At 44.2% G+C, this 21,635-nt stretch overlaps 1 protein-coding gene across 2 annotated transcripts in view; it reads right to left on the bottom strand.

Moving 5' to 3' along the window:
• Positions 1–5,276, bottom strand: part of RASGRP1 (RAS guanyl releasing protein 1) — a 142,258-nt gene extending 136,982 nt beyond the window's left edge. Inside the window, exon 1 of one of the 2 annotated variants that reach the window (XM_073639016.1) lies at positions 5,261–5,276. The gene's annotated coding sequence lies outside the window, so the exon portion shown is untranslated. The remainder of the gene's footprint in view (positions 1–5,260) is intronic. The other variant, XM_073639017.1, reaches the window with a different exon arrangement.
• Positions 5,277–21,635: the final 16,359 nt, after the last annotated feature.

Below are 21,635 nucleotides of genomic sequence, written 5' to 3'. Positions count from 1 at the left end.
TCCAACCGCCACAGGAGACTTAGAGGGCCTAATGTGACCGGCGGCCAAACTTGTCTGTATGTATTCCTCCAAAGCCTTCCTCTCAGGAATAGTAAGGTTAAATAAACGACTTTTAGGAAGAATCGCTCCAGGGACAAATTCAATAGAACAATCATAGTCTCTATGGGGAGGCAAAACCTGCGATTCTTTCTCAGAAAAAACTCTCCAAAAATCCTGAATAGGAACAGGCAATTCTCCCCTATCCAAAGCTGCAATACGCCCGTTACAACACTTGTCATAACATTTATGGCTCCAGGATTTAATTTCACTGGTAGACCAATCCAGTACAGGATTGTGAAATTTTAACCAGGGCAAACCCAATATTACTGGAGAAGGCAAGTTATTCAACACTACCAAATCCAATTTCTCATGGTGAACACCATTAATAGTGAGAGGAAATTCACTGACCTTGAGAGTAATATTCTTCAAAGGGGAGCCATCCACAGAAACCACAGCAATGGGGGATGATAAAGGTTCAGGTTTTAAATTGAGTTTTTCCACGAATCCCCCATCAATTACATTCAGTGTAGACCCGCAATCAACAAACACCCGAAATTCCATTAATTTTTCCTGAGCAATCGTGGAAGCAGCTAAAAATATACCCTTGGAATTTAAACAGGCAATACGGGCGTGACTGACCATTTTTTTTTTCTTTCTTCATACGAAGCTCACAGCCTTTAATCAAATGACCAGATTTTCCGCAATAGAAACACAAGCCTTCCGAAAAACGACGGTCTTTTTCTTGAGAGCGAGGTGCCACCGATCCAATCTCCATCGGTTCACCACTGTTAGTACACACATTATCATAACCAGAAACTGACATAGCAGAGGATTTGCTCTCATTAACCCTAGCACGCAGTCTTCTATCCACCCGTATAGCTAATTGCATAGCCTGTTGCAAATCCTCAGGTGTAGGATAAGCAATTAGCAGGTCTTTAACCCTTTCACTGAGCCCAGCAAGAAATAGACTTTTCAGAGCAGAATCGTTCCACCCTGTTTGAGTGGACCAACGACGAAAATGAGTACAATATTTTTCCACATTACCTGATCCTTGTTTTAAACGTCTCAACTCAGTCTCAGCTGATGCCACACGGTCAGGATCATCATATAATAATCCTAAAGCAGAAAAAAAAACTATCCACTGATCTGAAGCATGTATCACTAGGTTGCAAAGAAAAGGCCCACTCCTGAGGCTCTTTGCGCAAAAGTGACATTATGAACCCTACGCGCTGGGATTCATCCCCAGAGGACTTGGGTCTCAAACGAAAATACAATAAGCAAGCATTTTTAAATGAAAAAAATTCTCGATGTTCACCAAAAAATAAATCCGGCAAACATACCTTAGGCTCCAAGAAATATGCTCCAGGACAGTTACTCACGTGCTGACGGAGCTCGGCCACTTCCAGAGAGAGTCCCTGCAGGTGTTTAGCCAAATCCTGAACCGACACCATGATGGAACAAAAAAAAAATAAAAAATCTTTCCTTAGAGAATTTGCAGGCTGGACTTACTGTTATGTTCTGCTACCAAAGCTAAGGAAAGAGAGGAGATCTGTCCCTACTATAGGACTCAGCTGAATCCCTACGATGTAACAGGGAACCTGATCCTGCGATCAGACCTGCTAAAGTCCTAATCTAGTCTGTACGGAGACCTATAGATGTGGGGAGGGAATCCCTACAAGTACTAAGGACTGGGAGGAATATGGGACACCTCCTAACAGAAATAGTAGCAGACAGACGAACAAACAAAATAGATAGAACATAGAGGTCCGTAGACCAAGCAAACTAACAGAGCTAGATACAGAGCACAGGCTAGCTAGAAAGTAGATATACAATGAAGTCCAGCAAAGCCAGAAGGGCGGAGCAGGATTAAATAGGCCAACAAGGTCATGTGACCAGCAAAGGAAAAAAAACCTAACAGCAAGGTTCTAACACCCTGAGTCTAAGAGGGCCTCCGCTGGGTGCCCATTAACCAGTACCTGGCACAGTTGGGGTTCACTGTCCGAGGAGTCGTCACTCGCAGGGCAGACAGTCTGGGTGTACAGTGAGACCCGGCGGTTATACCCACAGTCCATGGGCTCTGTAGTCAGGGGCAGTTAGTAAACACATGTCCTGGCCCCTGACACCGCCAGCACCTAATGGTGGAGGTACTGCTAGATCTTGTGACTTTTTGGGAGGGAACCGGTCTCCTGCCACTCTCACTCTGGGGTTCCCCTTTAGCATGGGTAAAGTGCTGACTGTCCACAGCAGAGGGACGAGCCCCCTTTCCCGGTTCCTGGTCTGGCAGGGTCCAGCGTGACAGCCACGAGGGGGCAGAGTCCCGTATAAAGTCCTGAGTGGCCGAGTACCGCTTGATCAGGCTGATCAAGGGTACCGGGGTCCCTTTGCCCCACCCAAGGTTGGATAGCGGCTGGCAGAGTCCTCACCAGCAGGTCAACCACCACCCTCTCCACCATCTGGGCTGGAGTCAAAGTCTCAGGCTGGAGCCACCTCCTTACCAGCTGCAGAAGGTCATAAGCCTGAGACCGGGCAGGTCGGGTCTCCACAAAGGCCCATGAAAATACGCGCTGAGCCCTCACGTACAGTATGTATTGACCCACAGTCGGGAAAGGATCTCACCTTTGAGCCTCTGGTAGTCCTGGGCGTCCTCCCGACTAAGGTCGAAGTAGGCCTTCTGGGTATCGCCGACCAAAACCGGAGCCACCACTTCAGCCCACTGGTCGGTTGGTAGGTTTTCCCGCTCTGCCGTGCGTTCATAGATGGTAAGGAAGGCTTCCATGTCTTTCTCCAGTCCCATCTTCCTCAACGCTGAGTGAACCTTGTCCCGGGCCTCTCGACGTTCTGTGGCTGGTGCCGTCGGCGTCTCCTACAGGGCTGTGAGCTGCTGCACGATCAGCTCATTGGTGTGCTGCTGCTGCTGCTTGAGCTGCTCCTGCTGCTTGAACTGCTCCTGCTGCTGCCGCTGCGTGAGGACCAATTGCCTTAACAGCTCCCCCATTTTGTCCACGGAGTTGGGTTGAAAGGTGGCCGGACGTATTGTGGTCATGCAGCTGCCTGTGGGGTATGCCTCAGTCACAATGCCCGCATTCTCCACCAAGCTGTAAGGCGGCGGTATTCACACCGTGCAGTAACTGAGGCAGTGACCCAAGCAAGTCCAACATAAGCAGCTTTTATTCAGCAGACTCCTTGAGTAAAACAGAAAGTCCGCCGGTTCGCAGCTGGGTTAACACAAGTCCATAACAATGGTTGCTGGGGGAACGGCCGCTCCGGGCCGCTCAGAACCTGACGGGTGCAGAGCCTTCCCAGGAGTGGGTTCAGCTGCTCACAGGCCCGCCAAGCTTTCCTGCTGTGCTCCTAGCAGGTTCCAACACTGAACAACACTAATCCTTAATGCAGGGTTTTGAAAGGCCCCGTGGCAAGAGCCACTGAAAAACCCGGGATGGAGGGAGGAGGCCACCCCACTGCCTTCCTGTATCCTCCTTTAAGAAATGAAGGCCCTGCCGGGTTTACTAATCTGCCTTAGCCAGATAGCCTGACCAGGTCAATGCTCGCCTTCATTCCTGCATTGCAGCCGCAGGTGTGTTTGTGACTGCAATGCACTCCAATGGATTTAATAGGTCTCTATACACATTCTGGGGATATATAACGTCCCTCGTATATGATCCCAGTCACTGCCTCACAATAATTAATGATAATAGCTAAGATGAGTCTATATATCTTTTGTGTATTAAGAGTTGAATATCCTGCTTACAGGTCCTCTTTAACATTGCTGGAAAAAAAACATGGGCAGCATTGATCAGAGACCAGCTTCTGGATTACAAACATGTATGATTGATTCTGAAGCGCTGCGGCATTTCAAAGTACAACGTAGTTAAAAGCGCATTTCGGGATGAGATGACTAGTTGAAGAGGCAGGTGAGGCCCCTGTCAATGCTGGAATACCTCTTTAGGATACATGCACATGACATTTTTGATGCCGGTGTATCCACCGAGTTTTTCAAGCAGAAGACACTTACAAATGTCAACAATGTTTTTCCTGAAGCGCCATTTTTGGCATCTTTTCATTCATTTTTTGTGACCACTTTGCTGTCGATATCTTTTTTTTTTTTTTACATGTATGTATAAAATAGTGAGCGGCTTCCAAAGGAAACCACTTGAAGAATGGTCAGGCCACTTTTTTTAATTGCTCCACATCTTTGGAAACGAGAAGACCAAAGAGAAAAAACATTGTGTGCAACGCTCCGGCGTTTCAGAGAAGACGTGGTTTGATGATACTTTGAGTGCACTTAGTGAGAGACCCATAATAGGTTTTCTTACAATCAAATCCACAGAACCCCAAAGATTCAGTAGTTGTAAATAGCACTGTAATATAGTAGTGGGTGGTAGTCATGGGCAAAGTACTCATCCCGTACTACCTGGCATGTTACATTATAGTGGGGTCCAGGCTGGGTGTGTGGACTTGTGCTGTGAGGGCGCTACGTCCGCGCAGGCTACATGTAACCGATGACGCTGGTTTGCCAGAACTAGATGTTCCACAGTTCAATGAGGGCAACCACCATTCAAAAACAAACTTTTTACTGAATGGAAACTTGGTAGTAAATATATATACAAGAGATAGCGGGTGCACAGTCTTATGAACGTTTCCCTCACAACTCGGAGCATTTTCCACACAGTTTCAATTCCTTCCTCTGTATCCACTGTTTCCCACTATTTCACCATAACCCAGCTCAACACTACAGTTCAGTTTAGCAAGAGTCCTTTACTTAACCCACAGTACCGCATCTTCTTTCCCCTTAGGGGAGTTATGGTGCCAGTTTGACCGGTGCTTAACTTCTCTTAGTCTGCAACCCTACTATCAGTATCCGGTCAGTATTTTTTCTCAGGCGTGAGAGACAAAACCGGATGAGGAACAATGAGAGAAAAGGTGTAATAGAAACAACTGCATCACTTGTGCATTTTTCACCCACTCCTGGTTTTTGCTCCCACTCCTGAGAAAAAATACTGACCAAATACTGATAGTGGGGCCATAACCTCTCTGGAACTCCCACCTGGGGCACTCTATTTGTCTCGCATACTCAGTTCTGTCTAGGCCCGTTACCTTCAGGAGTTATAAACTCTGGGTCTTACTGCTAGGCTTCCTTTCCCAGCACCTGTTTCCGGAGAATCACTGTCTTTCAGTCACTTTTCCTCTTTACTGTTCCGCTCCAGATCACGCTATCTCTTACCTTCAGTCTCATGTTAGGGACACCCAAAGATGCGGCACTGCTCACTTTGAACCATAGGTCCTTTCTATATGCACTCCAGGCCCTATCTGACTTACTACCAGGAAACTGTCACTTTCCCTTCAATTTAGCCCTTCCCACAATGGGCTTGTCCCAAAACATTAACTCCTGCTATCCTTACTGTCAGGCAATTCACGTTATCAACATTACTAACATCGCACACCAGAATTCACGTTACAATGACACTCGTTTCTTCAAGAGGTAACGTGGGCAATATGTCCATCTCCTTACAGTATCTTAAAAGGTTTTTTGCAGATGGTTGACTCATATCAATGATATGGGAAAAAGAAGCTGACAGCCCTGTTATTACTGTACATGATCCCAGTGTTTTTCCTATGTGTTTTCACTGTGCAGAAAACTGGAGGTTTTAGATAGAGCTGCCAAATGAGATAAGAAAGGCAAACATGCCATGCTACCACCCAGCATTCCTTCAATAACAGCTTAATCTAGTAATTCTGAGCAGCCATAAGACTAGGGAGTGATACAATGAGATGTAATGTGTGTATTCTACATGGACAGTCATGCTGTTACATGGAACAATCATCTGAATTCCACCGATGGCAGCAGACTCACTTAGCAGATACCCGGCGGTGCACCGGGGACTTTTCCTGACCCAGCAGTAGATGAGATCTGATACACCTACATGTAATAAGGAAAGGGAAATATTTACATGAATATGGGACAGAGATAAACCACAGGACACAGAGAGAATAAAGAAGCATTCAGTGCTTGCTACTTGTCTTCATGTCGTACACTGAATCACTGATGGTGCCAGTATGCTCTAAGTCTTTGTGTGGGTACATGTGTGTGTGGGTGCTATCGGCATGTGATTCCCACATCTATACAGAGAGTACTGCCAGCATGGGCTCCAAAACAAGCCGTTGAACTGGAAATGCTGGTGAAGCACAGAGACACTGCTGTCCAATTCCTACTCATAATCTCTGTGTATATTATCTTCATGCTGCTTCTTAATTTAAAGGGAACCTGTCACTTGAAAAAAACGCTATTAACCTGCAGATATGGGTTAATATGCAGGTTAATAGCGTTCTGAACCTGCCCGGCGTCGGCACTTAGACCCCCGCTCCCGGGAGGAAATTAATTTCATTGCCACAGACAGCGTTCAGGTTCCAGTCATGGGAGAGGAGCTCTTTGGGCTCAACCGTGCCCCTGGCACTGGCTGAAGGCCAGCTCAGCATTAGACCCCGCTGTCAGACAGTGCCGGAGTTGCAGTTACAGCTGCTGCCCTTCAACTATTAAAATGCAGGCTGGATTGATGTAGAAATCTAGCAATAAGGCTAAGTTCCCACAATGAGCTTTCTGGTGAGTTTTTGATGTTCCAGATTTTCTGCACCCATTAAGTAAAATAGGTTACTTGTATTTTTTCAAAAATAAGTAGAGTAAAAAAACTCACCAAAAACGCATTGTGGGAACGTAGCCTAATTCTCTATTCACACCCCCTGAAAGAGACGTTTGGTCACAGGAACAAAGCATCTCTACGTGTGACATGTCCATAGCTTACTATGTGCCAATGTTACTCTATGATAAAAGTGTGTCATTTTGACATGTGATGCTGTTTCGAGTAAGAATTAAAAGAGTAGATTTCTGCACTATGCAAAACAAAAATGTATATATATATATTTTTGCAATGAAAGTCAATTAAATGTGATCAAACATGGCTTCAATAAAGCCAACAGTGTTAGATCATAAACATAACTACTTTACTAGCACTATAACTCTTGCAAAAATTATTGAAAAGCTAATTTTACCATCAGGATAGCTTCAAAGAAGAAATATTCACCCATAAAAAATAACACTGTGACATTAACTCAAATTCTCACTTTAAGCCATTAATGACCAGGCCTTAAAGACGAGCGGCCACCAGCTCAAAAGTGGCCAGCTTCATCTCCAGTTTCATTCCCACTGTATATATATACTGCTCAAAAAAATCAAGGGAACACTCAAATAACACATCCTAGATCTGAATGAATGAAATATTCTCATTGAATACTTTGTTCTGTACAAAGTCGAATGTGCTGACAACAAAATCACACAAAAATCATCAATGGAAATCAAATTTATTAACCAGTGGAGGCCGGGATTTGGAGTAACCCCCAAAATTAAAGTTGAAAAACACACTACAGGCTGATCCAACTTTGATGTAATGTCCTTAAAACAAGTCAAAATGAGGCTCAGCATTGTGTGTGGCCTCCACGTGCCTGTATGACCTTCCTACAACGCCTGGGCATGCTCCTGATGAGGTTGCGGATGGTCTCCTGTGGGATCTCCTGCCAGACCTGGACTAAAGCATCCGCCAACTCCTGGACAGTCTGTGGTGCAACGTGACGCTGCTGGATGGAGCGAGACATGATGTCCCAGATGTGCTCAATCGGATTCAAGTCTGGGGAACGGGCGGGCCAGTCCATAGCTTCAATGCCTTCATCTTGCAGGAACTGCTGACACACTCCAGCCACATGAGGTCTGGCATTGTCCTGCATTAGGAGGAACCCAGGGCCAAACGCACCAGCATATGGTCTCACAAGGGGTCTGAGGATCTCATCTCGGTACCTAATGGCAGTCAGGCTACCTCTGGCAAACACATGGAGGGCTGTGCAGCCCTCCAAAGAAATGTTACCCCACACCATTAGTGACCCACTGCCAAACCGGTCATGTTGAAGGATGTTGCAGGCAGCAGATCGCTCTCCACGGCGTCTCCAGACTCTGTCACGTCTGTCACATGTGCTCAGTGTGAACCTGCTTTCATCTGTGAAGAGCACAGGGCGCCAGTGACGACTTTGCCCATCCTGGTGTTCTGTGGCAAATGCCAAGCGTCCTGCACGGTATTGGACTGTGAGCACAACCCCCATCTGTGGACGTCGGGCCCTCATACCACCCTCATGGATTCGGTTTCTAACGGTTTGTGCAGACACATGCACATTTGTGGCCTGCTGGAGGTCATTTTGCAGGGCTCTGGCAGTGCTCCTCCTGTTCCTCCTTGCACAAAGGCGGAGGTAGCGGTCCTGCTGCTGGGTTGTTGCCCTCCTATGGCCCCCTCCACGTCTCCTGGTGTACTGGCCTGTCTCCTGGTAGCGCCTCCAGCCTCTGGACACTGCGTTGACAGACACAGCAAACCATCTTGCCACAGCTCGCATTGATGTGCCATCCTGGATGAGCGGCACTACCTGAGCAACTTCTGTGGGTTGTAGAGTCCGTCTCATGCTACCACGAGTGTGAAAGTACACCAACATTCAAAAGTGACCAAAACATCAGCCAGAAAGCAATGGTAGGTACTGAGATGTGGTCTGTGTTCCCCACCAGCAGAACCACTCCTTTATTGAGTGGGTCTTGATAATTGCCAATAATTTCCATCTATTGTCTATTCCATTTGCACAACAGCATGTGAAATTGATTGTCAATCAGTGTTGCTTCCTAAGTGGACAGTTAGATTTCACAGAAGTTTGATTTACTTGGAGTTATATTCTGTTGTTTGTGTTCCCTTTATTTTTTGAGCAATGTATACACACACATATAAATATATATACTGTATATATATAGAAAATATAATAGTAGGCAGCACTCCAAGAAAAAAAAGAAAGTTCTTTGAAAAAATTGACTTTATTGAGAACAAATAGTCCATTTTTTCAAAGAACTTTGTTTTTTTCTTGGAGTGCTGCCTACTATTATATTTTCTACTATGCTACAATATGGACAAATTCTTTAGAGGCCTGGCACCCACTATGACTAATTATTAAATGGTGCTGTTCCAGTATATTACTTTTACTATATATATATATATATATATATATATATATATATACAGTACAGACCAAAAGTTTGGACACACCTTCTCATTTAAAGATTTTTCTGTATTTTCATGACTATGAAAATTGTACATTCACACTGAAGGCATCAAAACTATGAATTAACACATGTGGAATTATATACTTAACAAAAAAGTGTGAAACAACTGAAAATATGCCTTATATTCTAGGTTCTTCAAAGTAGCCACCTTTTGCTTTGATGACTTTGCACACTCTTGGCATTCTCTTGATGAGCTTCAAGAGGTAGTCACCGGAAATGGTCTTCCAACAATCTTGAAGGAGTTCCCAGAGATGCTTAGCACTTGTTGGCCCTTTTGCCTTCACTCTGCGGTCTAGCTCACTCCAAACCATCTCGATTGGGTTTAGGTCTGGTGACTGTGGAGGCCAGGTCATCTGGCGTAGCACCCCATCACTCTCCTTCTTGGTCAAATAGCCCTTGCACAGCCTGGAGGTGTGTTTGGGGTCATTGTCCTGTTGAAAAATAAATGATGGTCCAACTAAACGCAAACCGGATGGAATAGCATGCCGCTGCAAGATGCTGTGGTAGCCATGCTGGTTCAGTATGCCTTCAATTTTGAATAAATCCCCAACAGTGTCACCAGCAAAGCACCCCCACACCATCACACCTCCTCCTCCATGCTTCACGGTGGGAACCAGGCATGTAGAGTCCATCCGTTCACCTTTTCTGCGTCGCACAAAGACACGGTGGTTGGAACCAAAGATCTCAAATTTGGACTCATAAGACCAAAGCACAGATTTCCACTGGTCTAATGTCCATTCCTTGTGTTCTTTAGCCCAAACAAGTCTCTTCTGCTTGTTGCCTATCCTTAGCAGTGGTTTCCTAGCAGCTATTTTACCATGAAGGCCTACTGCACAAAGTCTCCTCTTAACAGTTGTTGTAGAGATGTGTCTGCTGCTAGAACTCTGTGTGGCATTGACCTGGTCTCTAATCTGAGCTGCTGTTAACCTGCGATTTCTGAGGCTGGTGACTCGGATAAACTTATCCTCAGAAGCAGAGGTGACTCTTGGTCTTCCTTTCCTGGGGCTTCCCTCATGTGAGCCAGTTTCTTTGTAGCGCTTGATGGTTTTTGCAACTGTACTTGGGGACACTTTCAAAGTTTTCCCAATTTTTCAGACTGACTGACCTTCATTTCTTAAAGTAATGATGGCCACTCGTTTTTCTTTACTTAGCTGCTTTTTTCTAGCCATAATACAAATTCTAAAGTCTATTCAGTAGGACTATCAGCTGTGTATCCACCAGACTTCTGCACAACACAACTGATGGTCCCAACCCCATTTATAAGGTAAGAAATCCCACTTATTAAACCTGACAGGGCATACCTGTGAAGTGAAAACCATTTCCGGTGACTACCTCTTGAAGCTCGTCAAGAGAATGCCAAGAGTGTGCAAAGCAGTCATCAAAGCAAAAGGTGGCTACTTTGAAGAACCTAGAATATAAGACATATTTTCAGTTGTTTCACACTTTTTTGTATATAATTCCACATGTGTTAATTCATAGTTTTGATGCCTTCAGTGTGAATGTACAATTTTCATAGTCATGAAAATACAGAAAAATATTTAAATGAGAACGTGTGTCCAAACTTTTGGTCTGTACTGTATATAGATTAAAGACATGCTCTAGAGAATCCTGTTAGCCACGCCCCCTTGGTAAAGACCATAACAATAAGCACTAAATATAAAGGCCCATACCTCTGGAACCATATGGCAAATTTAAAAAACAAACAAAATAATGGAGTATTGAAGGGTACAGCAGGAAGAAAATAAGAGCATAAGATGGCCATTTTTGACCTGGTGACAGGTCCTCTTCAATGATACGCCATTTTATTTCTACTTTCTTTCTTATTCTTTTTTTTTATTCACCACTTTTCAGCGCGGCCATAACCTTTTTAATTTTTTCACTGACATTTAAGTATGAGGCTTTGTTTTTGCTGTTTTGAGGTATATATAAATTACTGTGTCATTTATATACATTTTTGTGATGCACATAGAAAAAAAGGCTATTTTTGGTTTAGTTTTTTTAATTCTTACTCTTCATACTGAAAAATCTGCTGAATGAGATCTCCAGGTTATTACTGCTGTGTGGATACCTTTATACTGTAGCTAGGTTATTTTTTGATTTTATTATATGTATTATATGTAATAAAATTCAGATTTTTTTGTGTGTTTTTTTGCAGTGGCAGCTTGGAGCCCCATTAATAAGAGAAAACAGCTCAATTGAGTGACAAGAGTCACTGGCAGAGGTGATGTGTGTCTGCTTTGACCCAGTCACACGGCTTTTTGCCAGTAGACACCCGGAGATCATGTGATCAACAGGTACCACAGAAGTATCGACAATGCCGATGCTTATATTCAGTACATAGCGTTCACTGAGCATAGCCAGATATGACCAACTGACCTGGTGGCAACCAGTGAATATGATAATTAGGGAGTTTAGCGCCCCCAATCCAACCTACATAAATAATTACCATTGGAAACTGTGAGCTGACAGAGTTTCCCGTTAATGTGCAGTAATAAAGTGGGAAATGTCTTTTTGGTTTTTTTAAGAGCAAAAAAGGAAATAATTTCAAAGAAATGTTATATATGACATGTAATGTATGGGGTTTTAGCATGGATATTATCATGTCTGTAGTTATTGTCTGTTTGCACACCTTCACCATAAGCTGAAGAAGCACTTCCGGTAATAGGAAAACCACAAAGACCATAAAGCTAAAACTTACTATTTGTGACTTGCAATTTTCTGGCACCATGAAGTTAGTATTAGTCGTCAGATAGATAACATTGTTTGCACAAGCTGATCAGTAAGTTAAAGCATATCCTTTTACCTACTAATGGTATTCTTTAATAATTAGGAGTCCCTTTGGTAAAAAGTGGAGTTGCCTCTTTCAGTTACAAAGTTTGCTAACTAATGACACCCCAGGCCTTTCCATTTTTGCACACTTCTGATCTTATGTAAAGATTATTTATGAAGTCCCCATGCAGAGACTACACACAGACCTCCTATACAGGTTGGAAATATTTGCATTGGGAGGCTAGCACCCACATGATGATATCTTATCTCATGACACAGATGCTTTTTAACCCCATAAGGGATCTGTAGCAGTTAAGGTGTACAGTACCTGTCATTTCAGGTAACTTTTCAAAATAGGCTGTCACATGTGTACTGGAGGAATAACACTATTTCTGACAATTATTGAATTTTTCACACGTTTTCTCCCCCTACAGACTATTTTTCTATTTTTCACTTGTCTCTGAGCTAGAGGAAGAGAAGGATTCGTGCTCTTAATTCCCTATGTATCACACAGAAGTAGCAGCAGCATGGAGGACATTATACAGCAGGACTAAGCAGTGTGGCTGTGAATACAGATTTGGAGAAGAAAAAATCATTTCCAAGACTGCTGCTGCTCAACTTCTATGGGCTTCACTGACTGTGTAACCCCTGACTCCTCGCTCCTCCTAACTTGTTCCCTCTCCATAGAGTATAATAAGAGAAGTAAGCTGACACCTCACTGTGCTGGCAGTCTGTCTCGCTTTGACCAACATGATTTAAACTGTTTCTGAGTGGATGTGAGTTCAGAAAGCATGGCGGAGGGGAAGAAGAGCCTCATTCATGGAGAAAGAGATTTTCCTGATAAGATATATTACAAGTTCAGTACACTCACTTGTACTATTGATTTATGCAGTTTGTTTAAACCACAGTGACCATTTAATATAGGCTCCTGCAGGAACACTAAATAGATAATTCAATTTATCTCATGCATATATACTATTTATTTATTTTTGGTATCCATCCAAACTCCAATATTTTGCCATACTTGATAATCTATAAATCATCAATTATGCCACGGATGTCAAATTATTAGATGATTACTGCAGTCTATTACAAACAACAAAAGAGAAGGATCACAAAAAAATCTTTGTTCTGGGACATGTTCATGGGCATAGTGAGGAATGCCAGCAGGTAAGGGGGTCTATTCTTTACCCTACAATAGTTGCCCCTGCTCATAGGAGAGTGCACAATGACATGTCTAGTATGTCCTAAACTGCAGCTTTACAGCTACCAAGCCTCATGATTGTTGCTCGATGGCAGAATCAGATTTAGGATGCACCCTATTTTTATTGCTACCGGTGGGGCACAATTTTCTGAAAGTGCAGGATCATTTATGAAAGGCAAAGGTGCAAGCATCCTTGGATCTTCGGGGGAATGGCTCTTCTTAAAGAAACACTGACGTTAAATGTTTTTATCCATTTAATATATTACAATCATCATACTACACTGTGTACTTACAATTGCTCATTGTCACGGGTGTGTCAGATGTAACAGACAGTCACACTGCAGTTGCTTGCAGAAGATCTTTTCGTTTGGCATTACAGACATCTTCTTAGATTTGTTTCACTCTAGGACCCAGCGGCTGCCTCCCTCCTGCTAATTGACACCCAGACCTGGGTGTTTAAATACTTTCTGGTTGCTACAGGGAGGCGCCGGTGATATTCACATGTTCAGGTGTGAAGGCTTGGAGCTACTGCAGTCTGTTTACTTCCTCTCAGGTGCTAGGAGGATGTTTGGTGTAATCTCTCTGAAGTCGGCTTAACCTAAGTTACTTTCCCCCTTGTTTGTCTCCCTTGTTGTCTTTAGTTGTCAGTGGGGACTGACTAGTGCTAATTCCCCCCTCCCTATCCAGGGCCAAGCTCTAGGGAAATACAGGGTTTAGGTTCCTGTGCAGCGATTGGTCAGGAACAAATATAGGGACGTTAGGGGAGACAGGGTGATATCAGATCAGCCTAGGAGGTCTTCTCTCCCCCTTTCCCTAGTGTCTGGGCTCCCCTCTTCCCTTCGTGTTGCACTTAGTCTTTCTCACACCTTGCGTGATACTCATTTTGCCTTTCTACCCAGATAATTCTTCTGTTTTCCATTAGGTCCATGACATCACGTGATTAAAAACCGACTAGCTCAACCTTTCTAAGCTCTATGTAGAAACAGGAGGTAAATTTTCCATGTATAAGTCATGAGTCACAGCAAAAGTCCCTGGCAGTGGAAGGAGGGAGCAGCTGGATCAGGAATTGAAGAGGGGAATGATATCTGTAGGACAAGACACTTCCTGTTTCTACATAGAGCAGAGAAAAGAAAAGAATTAGCTGGGTAGAAAGGCGCAATGAGCAATTGTAAGTACACAGTGCTATATAATATGATGATTGCAATATATTAAGAGGATAAAAACTTTGGTGGGAAGAGGAGTGCTTCTTTAAGTAGAGGAAATGTGTATTGAGACTTTAGACATTCTCCAGAAACAAAACTATCTCACTAATGTCACCTTTTTGGAGGCAGCTACCGTGTAAGTATGGAAGCTTCTTGGCAATGCTACTGTAAATTGGAAAAAACATGGACATCTTTCTTCAAGAGGACAAATACGCTATTCTTTACCAAGAGGTTATTGTTTGCCCAGATGAAGGGTGTAGCACATAAAGTCAGGCTTGCATAACAACAGAATGAAAGAAGAACTTGCATTATTAGCCTGTCAAAACCTGCAAGATAAATGCACACAGAATAGAACTCTTGTGCAACATGAAATTGTGGATTCTGAAGAATTTTTAGCCAGAAAGCTGATAATCATCAAGGATTCCTTGAACTCAATTACTCGTCAAACTGGAGCACAAATATAAACAATATCCCTATAACATACGTATTATGGATTTTGTCATTGTGAAGTTGCAATAAGTGAAATTTAGAAAGGATGACAAGTTTTAGGCATAGGGGTGTCCTATTAAGGAAAGGTTACCTATTACTTCTAAAGAGCGAGCACAATAGAATACGATCAACAAACTCTGAAATTCCATGGATCTGTTGCGGATTTTACATGGCTCAGCTGAAATAAATTTGTTTTTTTTTTACACATCATATTTTTGACAACTTTTGTATTTTTTTTATGCAATTGGTTTAATTTCACAGAAATAAAAAAATATAAGAAGGAAACTTTCTAAAATATTTTTTTGCAAGGATACTATTGCAATATGTTGGTGTATCTTAATCACTGCCATATTTAGCGTATGGCATTTTTAGAAATCCTATTCACATAATACAGCCTAAAAAAAATCAGTTTTTATGGCACTCAAATCCAGCCCTAATTTGTTGGCATGGCAATATACATGATAGCTGCCACTTAAAAACTTTTTTGTAAGAACAAAGGATAGGCATGTTAAAAAACAACATGCACATTCCCTCTTTTCTCCGATATCTACCATCAGGGAAAGTCCAAATACATTAAATTATCAGTCGCTCCTGACAAGATTTTCTCCTCTTTTAATGTCTGTAGGCTAACAAGATTGAGTAAAGAGGATGTAATAATATATGATCATGGAACACAAGATTTGTCATGGGAATCTATGGGAACCTGTTAACAGTTTTACCCCTTCACGCACGGTCCGTTTTTGTGCTTTTATTTTTTGCTCCCCTTCTTCCCAGAGTCATAACTTTTTATTTTTTGGTCAATATGGCTGTATAAGGGCTTGTTTTTTGCAGGACGAATTGTACTTTTGAACGGCACCATTGGTTTTACCATATCATGTACTAGAAAATGGGAAAAAAATGGCAATTGCGGTGAAATTGCAAAAAAAAAGTGCAATTCCAGAGTTGTTTTTTTTTTTTACCATGTTCACTAAATCCTAAAACTGACCTGCCAATATGATTCTCCAGGTCATTACGAGTTCGTAGATACCAAACATGTACAGGTTCTTTTTTATTTAAGTGGTAAAAAGAAATCCTAAGTTTGTTAAAAAAAAAAAAAAAAAAAAAAAGAGGGCCATTTTCCGAGACCCGTAGCGTCTCCATTTTGTGTACACTGTATATTGACAGTAAGCTGTTAATCAGTAGTTAGGAGTGAAGTTGGACTAGGGTGCACGTGGGCACCACAGTCTGGCAGTGATACACTCACTGTACTGAAACAACAGCACACAGCCTAATAAGTGACACATCACTGAAATTAGTGTCTCAGCCCCTACCTCATGCTGTCCTCAGATTATATATCAAAAACCTGCTGATAAATTGCCTTTAATGAAAACTATTAACAAAGTTGATCAATTAATTTTTATTCTTTCTAGAGGGGTTTTCATTTTTGATCAATTTTATAAGCTATTGTCTAAGTGCCCAGGGTGGGAAAATAAAAAAAAATCCTTTACTCATCTCCTCCGCTGCTTAGCACTCAGTCCTCTGTCTCCCATTAGTCTTGGGGCATCAACATCTGGAGGGGTATCTGTTGATTGGCTGCAGCCTTCACATTTAGGCCAAGCCAAAGAAGTAGGCTAAGATGGAATGTGAAGGCTGCAGCCAATTGTTTTTTATTACCCCACCCTTGGTGCTGGAAATCAAGGCTAGCGCAAAACCTGCAACTTTGAGAACTTGACTAAGTATAGAGGAGATAATATGGCAGAAGGGGGACTGCATCTAATGATCAGAAGACTTTGCTTACTGAGCTTGGCCAAGTTGAAGTATCTGTATGGATTATCACTGGAGGCACATTAACGAGAGTGGATAAATAGCAAGGTTATAAGATCATAATTGACCACATTTACAGCCTGAAAAGGACTGCTGCTAATTAATATTAGGCTGAATATTATGAAGAATGGTCCACTGCCAATAGGGCTGAACTTAAAGGGGTCTTCCCATCTTGTAGATACTATCCCAATATGTAGTAGGTGTAATAATAATAATATTAGAAAATACCTCCAATTAGAAAGGTAGCATAGATTTTCTGATTTCCTATTTCTCTTTCCTCATGTGCAGGTGTAAGGGGGAAGACCGGGGTGTAAGTACTTTCAGAACAAGGGATCCGGAAATGCCGGGGCTGTGCCTCTGGTTGCAGAGGGAAGACAGACTGCGAGCACAGGAGTCAGGTGACCAGGAAGCTGGGGGCGTGTCCAGAGTCACAGCTCAGGGGTCAGGTGACTAGGGAGCTGGGGGCGTGTCTAGGAAGAGGGAGAAAAAGTAATTTTGCGCTGGAAAGCAGAGAGTTGACAGTTGGAGGCAAGCCCGACTAGAGGGAGAAGAGACGCAGGGTCCGTGGAGCCGAGCAAGTGAGGTGCAGTGTTATGGACTAGGGGCTCAGCGGGTCAAACCGGAGACCGCCCGCTACCGCCAGAAGACGGAGCATTGTTTAGGCGGGGAAGCCAGAAGAAAATAACACCGACATCAGCCGGCAACGGCCTTGTGGGGAACAAGAGTCAGCTAAGTGTAAAACTGCTGATTACAACCGCTTCGACTCTGCTACATCTAGCCAAACTGTGGATTGTCGGTTATAGCCTCTTTCCTGCTACTCCCCTTGTCGTCCCCATATTTCCCCTGTTACTCTCTGCGTGGAGATTGACCCTGTTACAATAAATTCCCCCCTGTTTATTAACCTTGTACTGGCTGCTCTGTGTTTCTGTGTCACTGCATCTAAAGTACCTGTGTCAAATTTGGCGTAGTCGGCAGGATGCAGTCTTTAGACACAGAAACTGCAGATCAGTCCCTCCTGGGAGCCCTGGATCTAGCTTGCCGCTGGGGGCCATGCTCAGCCATCTCCCAAAGTTCACCGGGGACAATATGATGCTGTGGGACTGGGTTGAGAGAGTTAGGAGTATGTTACGTATGCATCCGATGACCCCAGCTATGCAAGCCGAAATAGCCTTACTGGTCCTGGACGGCGAGGCCCGACACTCCGTGATGTACCGGGAAGGTCCTGGGGAAAATAATAGTACCAGCAGCTACAGCACTCACCTTACCGCCAGGACAAACTGTACTCACGTTACCCGCACAGGCCTGCACACCTCTTGAGGGGGTCGAAGTTCAGATAGAACCAACATTGATGGACAAAGTACCCCCCGGACTCCTGGTGGCTCGGACACTGGCCACCGTCCAGGGTGGCAATGTTATAGTGCGGTGCGTTAATCTGGGTGAAGGTGATCTCACATTCCCTCCCAGGGCGGAAATAGCCCAGATTCTGGGAATGCCAGAGAAGTTGGTGCGACCTGATGTGGTACAGCTGTCCGCTGTAGGAGGAGACCCCTTGACTCTGGCGGTCACTGTGCTGCCGGAATCCCACCATGCTAGTGCGAAGGGGGGACGAAGAATCCTAGAACAAATGCGGGCTGAATTGACGGGATTTTCACCTCGACAGGTGCAGCAGGTTGAGGAGGTACTGGAGCGGTACCAGGAAGTCTTTGTTTGCCACAAGGATGATTTTGGTTGCACCGAAGCCATTACCCACGAGGTTCCCATGGGGAGCGCTGCCCCAGTGTGGGAGAGATACCGGCAGACACCTCCCAAGATGTATAAAGAGGTTAACCCTCTGTCACATACAATAGGCCTGACAGGCACATCTCTTTTACTTTCATTTCTCCTTCCTCACCAGATTGTGAGGAAATCCCCTCCCTCCAGGTAGTCTCCTGTTTCTAGCAGCTCTGTGAAACCTCATACCACAGTTGGATTTCAGAGCTTCAGGAGGACAGATATAACTGCGCTAATCTCTCAGGCTCATTGTATATGAACACGTCACACTCAATAAGGTTGGTATTTTATGTTTTTAGTCATCACAATTGTTTATTTAGCTTGTTTTATGAATGTATAGCACAAAGTGTGAGGTCATTTCATAGAAATAAGGCAGATTAAAAAAGAAAGTGTGCTGCCCAGGCATATACAGTAGTTCCCTAACACATATTCCTTCTCTTGCTTCAGATTATCTGCTGAAATGGAGAGGAAAATGTACAATTTATCAAAAAACCTTGATGTTGAGGAAGTAACAAACATGCTGTTAGATGATGCAGACCCCACACTGAATGAGGATTTAGGAGAGGAAAGTGAGATTGATTCTCATGATGAGGTGGAAGTATGTGAAGTGGATTCTGAAACAGAGCAAGATGGTGACAGTGATGAGGATGAAGATGTAGAATCTTATTATATGGGAAAAGATAAAAAAAAACAACTTTCAACGTCAACAGAAACACCAAACGCTGGCCAGTGGTCATATTTTTTGCTTTGTTGCATTTGGGTGGTATAAATTCACAAGTCATTTACCTTGAAAACAAGCTTGAACCACTCCGTAGACGATTATATCTGAAAAAATTGGCCCATGAACTAGTGCTTGGAGAGCTACGCAGGAGAAGTATGAAAACAATCGGTATCCCCTCTCGCCTTCAAGTTCAGCTCAAAAGATTCCGCCCAGAAGATGATAGTGAAAATTCACCACCTGCACCACCTCCCAAAAGAAGGAGATGCACCACCTGCACCACGGAAAGCGGAATCAGAAGGCTTTCTAATTATGAATGTCACAAATGTCATAATGCAATCTGCCTGACACATGCAAAAATGATGTGTAATTCTTGCTCTTTGCTCTGCAAGTGTAATTTTTCTGGGGAAACTTCAGGATCTAATTCTGATTGAATATGTGTTTAATAGTACTTAAGGTACCTTAAAATTAAGTTTGTTTCCATAAATTTTCTTTGTAGAGTTTTTTGACAGAGTCGAACTGGGGACTATTTGGCGGGAGTTTTGAAATGTTTGTATTTCAGAGTTATTAGTTTTATGTTAAGTAAATGTTTTTTTTGCACCTGATTATGTGTAGTCTCTTTTATTACATCCCTATGAAGGTCACTGATCACTTTTAGAGCACTGAAATTGCAAACATTAGATATTATAGGTATTTTTCTAGCCTGCGCCTGACAGTCACATTGTATGTGAACTCGTTAGAACCGATATTGTATGTGACGGAGGGTTAAGGAGATGCTAGCCCATATGTTACAGAATGGTGTGATAAGGGAGAGTCAGAGTCCGTGGGCAGCCCCGATTGTCCTGGTCAGGAAGAAAGATGGGACCCTGCGGTTCTGTGTGGACTATAGATGACTGAATGCCTGTACAGTACGAGACCCTTACCCACTACCCCGAATCGAAGAGTCTCTGTCGGCCTTAGGGAAGGCAAGATACTTCTCCTCCTTGGATCTGGCCAGCGGGTATTGGCAAGTGCCCGTGGCCGAACTTGACCGTGCGAAGACGGCGTTCATATTACCCATGGGACTGTTCGATTTCAATCGGATGCCCGTCGGCCTGACTAACGCCCCCGGGACGTTCCAGCGTCTGATGGAGAGGTGCTTGGGCGATTTGAACTTCGAAGTGACACTGATTTCTCTTGACGACATAATTGTCTATGCCGCCACCTTCGAGGAGCACCTCCAGCGACTGGAGCAAGTACTGAGTCACCTACAGAGTCATGGTCTAAAGGTGAAGCCCCAGAAGTGCCACCTGTTCCGCAAACAGATCAAATATCTCGGTCTTTCTGTGTTCGGTGAAGGAGTCAGGCTCACCCGGGAAAAGGTGGCCGCCATACAGGAGTGGCCTACCCCGAACACAGTGAAGGACGTTCGGGCCTTCCTGGGAATTGCCGGGTACTATCGAAGATTCGTGAAGAACTTCACCCGCATAGCCAACCCATTGCTGGAGCTACTTAAGGGAGTGCCGGCGGGCTCCAAGAATTGGGCGATTCGGTGGGGAAGCAACCAGGAAGAGGCCTTCTGTGCCCTAAAAATGGCCCTGACCGAGGCCCCAATACTTGCCTATGCGGATTTCACCCAACCATTCATACTCCACACTGATGGGAGCCTACATGGTCTGGGAGCCGTGTTATCTCAAGTACAGAAGGAGGTCCCTAGCTTCCGAAGTTTTGTGGGACCGCTGGTCGTGGCGCAGGGACAGATCGGAGAGACGTCGGAAGAACAAGTGCTAGGGCAGCGTCAATGGGTGGCTTTGAGACAGGTCCCCAGTCGAGAAGAGAGGAGTACCCTGTCCCCGGGGGCGCTGAAAATGCTGGGACAATGGGAGAGACTTTGTTTGCGAGACGGGCTACTGTACCGACAGGTACAGCTACTGCGAAAGTTCGGGATCACCTGGCAAGTGCTGATCCCAGAGAAGTTGGTCGTAGTAGTGGCTAAGGAGGCTCATGAACGAGGGGCTCACTTCTGACCAGAGAAGACATTTCAGTGGTTGCAGAGGCTGGTGTATCACCCCCAACTGCGAGCAACAATAGAAGACACTTGTCGAAAATGTCGGAGCTGTGAGCTGGTTAAGCCCCCGGAGCAGTGGGTCCCCATACAAACCATTGTGACTTCTGCCCCTTTGGAGGTGCTGATGATCGACTGTTTGACTGTTGGACCGACGCATGTCGGGTATGAACATTGCCTGGTGATGACAGACCACTTCACAAAGTTTGCGATGGTGACCCCGACCAGAGACCAGACCGCCGAATCAGCTGCGCAGGCCATCTGCCAAGACTTCATTTGGGTGTAAGGCTGCCCAAAGAGGATCCATTCTGATCAAGGCGCCTGCTTCCAGGGCCGGGTGATGGAAGAGCTGCACCGGTTGTACAGGATTGAGAAGTCACGGACTACTCCTTACCACCCTCAAGGAAATGGGGCCTGTGAACGCTTTAATCGGACACTGATCCAAATGCTCCGCACGTTGG

Source organism: Phyllobates terribilis, unplaced genomic scaffold, assembly GCF_046119375.1.
Source record: "Phyllobates terribilis strain yellow unplaced genomic scaffold, ASM4611937v1 Scaffold_7__3_contigs__length_470593459, whole genome shotgun sequence".
NCBI classification, from domain to species: Eukaryota; Metazoa; Chordata; class Amphibia; order Anura; family Dendrobatidae; genus Phyllobates; species Phyllobates terribilis.
Note: the sequence above shows the minus strand (reverse complement) of the source record. Positions and strands in the feature narration are given on the sequence as shown.